This window comes from Geospiza fortis, unplaced genomic scaffold, assembly GCF_000277835.1.
Source record: "Geospiza fortis unplaced genomic scaffold, GeoFor_1.0 scaffold40, whole genome shotgun sequence".
NCBI lineage: Eukaryota > Metazoa > Chordata > Aves > Passeriformes > Thraupidae > Geospiza > Geospiza fortis.
In genome coordinates, this window is record NW_005054297.1 from 8,208,161 (window position 1) to 8,214,870 (window position 6,710).

A 6,710-nucleotide genomic window follows, 5' to 3' on the forward strand; every position below is an offset into this window, starting at 1 on the left:
TCTGTCACACTGTCTAGAATATTCTTTATTTCCATGACATTTCCATGCTTTCTAAATGTGCAAAAAATATTACTTTGACCAAAAATATAATGATTTTGATAATATTTTAATTTAATTTTTTTTCTAAAACTTTCAAATAAATTGTTGCTTGTACAATCACTTATTTAAAAATGTAGGTTTTGGGCCATGGGGCATTACACAAAAGAAAGAAGAAGGAAGCCAGCTTTCACCAGGATTTTATTTATTCTCCAGGAGATGTTGAATGTCAGTCTTTAAAGAAACAGACTGATTTTTTTTCCTGCATGAACATTTACATACACTTATAGAAAACTCAGTTCTAAAGTATCTTTTTATTTTTCCTTGTAGTGTTTTCAAATCATTCACACTGTGCACAGGGTCCAGAACAGCTGCTTTGTCACTCCAGCCTAGATTATGCTGTGTTCTTCCCAGATGGTTTCTCAGTTCAGATTTTATGATGGCAAAGATTTTCTGACTTCTAACTAGATCTTTGTAATGCTTCTTAAAGCAGCAGGAAAAGTTAGCAGCGCATATATTTGGTATCCTGTGATATGAAAACCATTACCACATTTTTCCATCAGACAACAGTACTTTCACAACAAGGTAATTTTCTTGAAGTTTATTCACCAAGGAACTGGGTTACTGCCTAACAAAGCAACTTTTTGTTGAATAAACATGGTGTTTCCAAAATAACATTCAGATAGTCATTGAAATAGCTACATTTCAAATATAATCAATCCCTTTTTGATAGCCTTGCTGTTTTGACTGCTTATACAGCTGCTATTAATGCTGCATCTACCCTTGAAATACCTTTCTAACATAATGCAATTTTTAAATGTTTGCACTCTCGTGATCTTCCTTGAGTGAATGGTATAACCCAGCTCTATACCTCAGTCCTCTTTGTCATTGAAGGTCATGTGCTTTTCAATTACATCAGTGAAAGAGGCCGGGAGCAGAAAGGTCTGATGGCTTCTTGCCCCTCTTTCCTTTAGCAGTGCAAGTGGAAACACTGCAGAAGTTATTCTCCCTGTTGTGCTGTCACACAATAAAAATACAAAGAGTAATAAAAAGTTATCAAGTGTTCTTCCTTCTCTAATCTCATTCATATGCCACTATAAAGGCAGGTCATGGTCTTTTCAGTTCTGGAGAACTCCTGACCATAATTTATCACATCTGAAAGTATTGTTTCATATTAAGCCCACAGAGGCTCTTCATAGGCTTCTCTATCACTACGTGTCAGTCTAAGCATTACCTTTTATTTCTGTTAGCAATTTCCCTGGCAAGCTATACTAAAAAAATCTACTAAGAGAATACTTTCTTCTGAGTAATTCTAATATACAAAATGCCTCGTAACAAATTATAAAAACACAGGTATCTTTGCAAATAGCTGTTTGGACTAGGAGATATTTCAAAGTCATCAGAATCAGTGCCCAGAAAACGTTCTTTTATGTTTGAATGAAAAATTAATTATAACAATGGGTGGCATTTTAAGACAGCCATAATCCTTCTAACTTGTGCACAAGCCATTTAATGACTCCCACATATCTTCCTTTCTGCTATCATATAAGTTCAATTATATCAACATATTAATATGTTTTTCACTATATTTCCTAAATAGTTCTTATGATAAAAATCTGCCACAGATTACAAAAGAATGAACAGGAATGTCTCAGTGCACTACCTCATCTGCATAACTGTAGATAGATTACATATTAACAAGGTCCTTGAAGGCTGGGATAAACATTTTGCATACTAAACAAAAATGCCTTGTGTACCATGCTATTCTGTTCTAATAGCTATGTCATAAACTAAGTGCAATCTAAGGTAGGTAAAGTTTCTTAGACTTAAAAGACTAATGGGAAAATATATAGAATCTCCAGTTTAACTGATTCTTTTGCATGAAGGTAATCTTACTGAGTACAGAAGCTCACACAGGGGTTTTGCTTCAGTACAGTGAAAAGTACAAGTGAGGTTTGAATTCCTCCACCACAGAGACTAACCATCACTTACCAATTTTGTTGGTTAATAAGCAGATTTCTTAGGGAGAAGTAGTATAGTTTATTGGACCAATTGGAATAGCTGAAAAAAAGGAAGGAATTCTTAGTAGATGTCTAAAATATACTTGGTTCCAAATAAAGTACATTCAAACAAACATCTTCAATTCAATTTCATTAAGTAAACAGATACTTTCAGAAAATAGGATAGTTAATGGAGGAGAATAGTGGCAAGAGATGATAAAATCCCTGACATTGTGAGAAAGAGGTAGAAACAGGCAGTTATTCACTCTGAGACCAAAGTATTTTATGGCCTTTTTTCCTCAAAAAATCTATTTCCCCATCATTTTTTAAAAGATATTATCTCCCTCTGGAAATTTACGTCACTTATATCCCTAGACTATTACAGGTCCAACAGCACTGCACTTCTGATTGATGGCTTAGTACAGAGTAGACATATCTGTCATTTGCTCTTTGGCAGATATTAAAAACGAGCAAAACCATGGAAATATCCTCCTGAAGGTGGGCACCAGATAAAACCTAATATAAATCAGAGCTCAGAACCTGAGATATTCCCAAGCATTACAACTTCCTGCTGGAATAATCCTACTCTTCTTCAGCTTCAGGGAAAATAAAATATGCCCAGATATTAAACCAGGAGTTATTATCTCAGCACAAAATATGCTAAGTAGAAGTTTTGGTATACATTGTATGACTATCTGAAATTAGTCTCTAAGGAATTTAATCAGTAAAGAAATTCATTACCTAAGATATCTTGGGCACATTGCTATATTTGATGTCTGATTATTTATTGATCTAAACAATTGCTAGTCAGTGCTATGAAACCTTTCCCCTCTCACTTCACCCTTACAAATTGCCTTTTATTGGTACAATTTGCTGTTCATCTGAAGACTTACAGAAGATTATCAATCTATAAAAGTAGCATGCTTTATTCTTTTAGTACATATTTTAAAACAGAGCTTCTATAATGAAAGTTCAAGGGGTTTTTTTAAGCCTTTAGAGACATTCATTGCAGATTTGATGCTTTGCTCATTTAAGTCAGCAAGTTTCTATTGATTTTGTTACACCCCAAGAATAATATGCTAACTCACTATCTGCGTCTCCAGTATTGGTATAGATTTTGAATATGATATTAACAGCAAAGAGAAAAGAATTATGTACTAATGCAAGACATTTATGCAACAGTCCTATTAGATTACATTCCTATTTCCATTTGTCCCATTGAGGACCATACCAAAAATTATTCATGGGTTCAGGGGACTTAAAATATAAGTTACAGCCACTCTTATTCATGGCCCTTGGACATCATGCAAACACACAAGAATTAGAGGACAGAACTATATGAAGAATAAAAGGATATAAGTAAGCACTGCAGGTAACCAAGCAGAAAAAGAACTATGCTAAAATATTCCAGGACCAGATGGAATATAACATCACCTTGCTAGATGCAATATTAGAAGTCATAGAACTCCTCTATCCAGTTTACCCCTGTATTGTGATTAAGGCACATTATTCAAAATGTATTCAGCTTTGGCTTCCTGAGACTCTCCCCATCCCTCAATGCTTGGTTATGAAGGCAATTTACATTTCCCAGAAGCACGCAAGCTAACAAGAACAGGAAGAACAAAAACACATAAAAGAGTCTTGGTGTTTATTTCATCTTAACAAACATATATGCCTCATTATGAGTATCACCCTTTCTATTTAAACTTTCAAAAGCTTCAGATTCTTCCATGAAGCAGCTGAGCTTTACAGAAACCAGAGGAATATTCAGCTGGTGTTGATTCTGCAGATTATTCCAGACTAGCGATATCTGATACAGTCAATCAGTCAAGCTGCTTGAACAATCTGCTCCACTCCATCAGTGCCATATTTTGTCTGTCCCACTGTCATCAGTGAAGGCATTTGTTGCCTTCTCAGTGGAACCCAAAATGATAATGACTATCATGATTAATTTTAAAAATACTTACCATATTTTGCACAGTTTGAGGGCATATGTCAATCCTGAATATGTTGCAATATGATAGACATCATCTATATGAAGTGTTTATGATAAGCTAGAAGGCAGTTTTACCTCAGTCATATTTCCATGCATATTCAAATTTCAAACTGCACATAGACATATATGGATATTTCTGAATAGCAAACATTTAGCAAACACAGCAAAAAAGTCTGATGAATTCTTTATATTCCTAGACATTTCTGTACTGGGGTCAAATTCAGAACTAGAGATGATTTAAGGTATTGTCTATCTCTATCCAACATAAACTGTTGAGAGGAATATAATCTTTTTTCACATCCCATCCCTATGATGGTGCCCAGATTTTTTTATAAAGTTGGTGAAGGAATAGTAAAGAAAAGGATTAGAAATTTGATGAGTAACCTAGTTCAGTAAGAAACTTTTTACTCTGAAGAAGTAAAAGCAGCTGAAGCAAGATTTTAATGTCAAAACATAATGTCTCCCAAATACTTTGACTAGTAAAAAAGCCACCATTAAATAACCTATTCAGATAACATAAGCACCTACTCTAAGTTTGTTCATAGTTCATAGTTCATATATTAAAAATTGAAATACTAAAATAGAAATTTTCATGTATTGAAATATAATGTAAAGAATTAACTTACTGAATGTTCTGTCATTTTAGAATTATTAGAACTACCCTTATTAATAAATAACTATTAAAAAGAATAGGATTAAATGTTTTAAATAAGTTAGTGAATAGACTGAATGGTTTTCTAAAGTCTTGTCTTACAGCTGTTGATAGAAGGAAATTCACCTGTCAATTTCATTTTTTATAAATCTGACATCAATCCTATATGATATATTCCAGCATTATTAGCTGCAGCTTTGCTGATTAGAAATTACTGTCTACTATTTCCATAAATTACACATCATTAACAGTGACAGGCAGGCATAAGGAGCTCCTCTATTAAAGCACAGGTCTCACATAGGTCTTGTGCTATAAACCAGTGAGGAACTTTCTTTGTAGAAAGCTGTACGGCCTTTGATCCCTCTGACATTAAGAGTTTAAATAAATTATAATTCATAATTACCACATCCAAATTTTCAGGAGAGGTGCTAAGGTGAGAGTAATTTCGAGATGCACTACACTATTAAAAAAAAAGGCATTTGTAATATATGCCTGAAAACATCATTTCACCCATCCAAGAAATGCTATCATATAACTTTGGATCCTATGAGGATAACAGAACCAAGTCCTCTATTTTGCATCAAATAAACCATTTTTATTTAATTTTAAATGAAGTAGATAAAGTTAATAAAGGTGATGATGTTTCATAACATATATTTGTAGCATTAGCCTACTTGTTTGACATAGCTTATCATCTATTACACATTATAGACTTATAATCTAAATTATAGAATTACAGCTCATTTTGAGAAAGCATCATAAAAAAATTGATATATACAAAAAATCCCATATCTATTCCTTTCCCTAATATGTGAGGAACTGTGAAATGCATGACAGAACTGGGCATAACCACAGTCTAATATATCCTCCAAGTTTGTTCTGCTGTCTAAAATTCATCTCTGAAGGGAGAGGCAGCATCCTCCTACAGCTCTTTTTCTGAAACATGGAGAAGTAGGTCTTGGGGTTTTCTGTAAAACCCTAAGTTGTCTAAGGTGTGTTCACCCTTACCAATTCACATATGTTAGAGAATTTATATGAAAAGCAGTTAGTTTAATGCAACTTGATTACAAGTTACTAAAGCCAAAATAGTTAGCCAGCTGAAATAAATCTTTGAGATATGAAAAATTAATGGATATAAAATGGAGTTCTAAGTTACTGGGAAGTTCTTGAAAGAATGGAGAAAAGTCGTCGCCATTGCATTCTTAGTTGTTGCCACTTACACGAAGATTGTTAATTTAAGAATTCAATCTTCTGTTTGGATTTTGTAGCATTTTGTATTAACTTTCTACTCATTGTTGTAAAAGGGGCAAATAATAAACACTTTTATTCCCTGTGGACCATTTAATCAGAGTAATTGTCATGGTTTGACACTGGCACAATGCCAGTGCCCCATGAAAATATACTTCCCTGGTGTTTGCTGTGAGATGTGACCAGGAAATAAGCAAAGCAGGCCTCTACCTTAGAAAAAAAAAGTTTATTAACTAAACTACAAAAGGAAAAAACCACACACACACACACACGCACACACACACCTGGAAAATGAAAACTCCACAAAAAGCATTTCCTCCTCCCCCCCACCACATTTCCAACACATCTTCCAAATTTCAACTCTCCACCCATCACCCTGTAAATACTCAATTTCAGTCCATCAAGAGGAGAGGAGTCCTTCTTGGGGCCATGGTGACCTCTTCCTTGCATGCCCAGCGCTCTCACCACTGGACAAGGAACAGAGCTGCTTCAAGGGTTATCCTTTTAAGGGTGCTTTGACCAGTTCCGAAAAAAGCACAGTTTCCTCATCACTCTCGGGACCTCCTGTCCCCCCCATACTTGTCTACCCCCTGGGGCCGGGGGGTCTCCAAAACTGAACCCTCTCAGTTCTGAGCCATCGCCTCCCCCCTGCATGCAGCCTCTGTGTCGCGAGGAAGCATGGTTCTGTCCATGGCTGTACCAAAAAGAGTCCAGCAACCAGCTACTCCATCATCTCTTTCCGGCCTCTTCTTTACTCTCCCAGCCTCACTCACTGCTC

The 6,710-nt window shown here is 35.2% G+C and overlaps 1 long non-coding RNA gene across 1 annotated transcript in view; it reads right to left on the reverse strand.

Annotated features, from left to right (window-relative positions):
- Nucleotides 1-258: 258 nt before the first annotated feature.
- The window catches only part of LOC115949534, a 6,648-nt gene continuing 196 nt past the window's right edge, over nucleotides 259-6,710 (reverse strand). Inside the window, exons 2-3 of the long non-coding RNA XR_004082981.1 lie at nucleotides 2,029-2,097; nucleotides 259-1,053 (exon numbers count right to left, since the gene is read on the reverse strand). This is a non-coding gene — a long non-coding RNA (uncharacterized LOC115949534). The remainder of the gene's footprint in view (nucleotides 1,054-2,028; nucleotides 2,098-6,710) is intronic.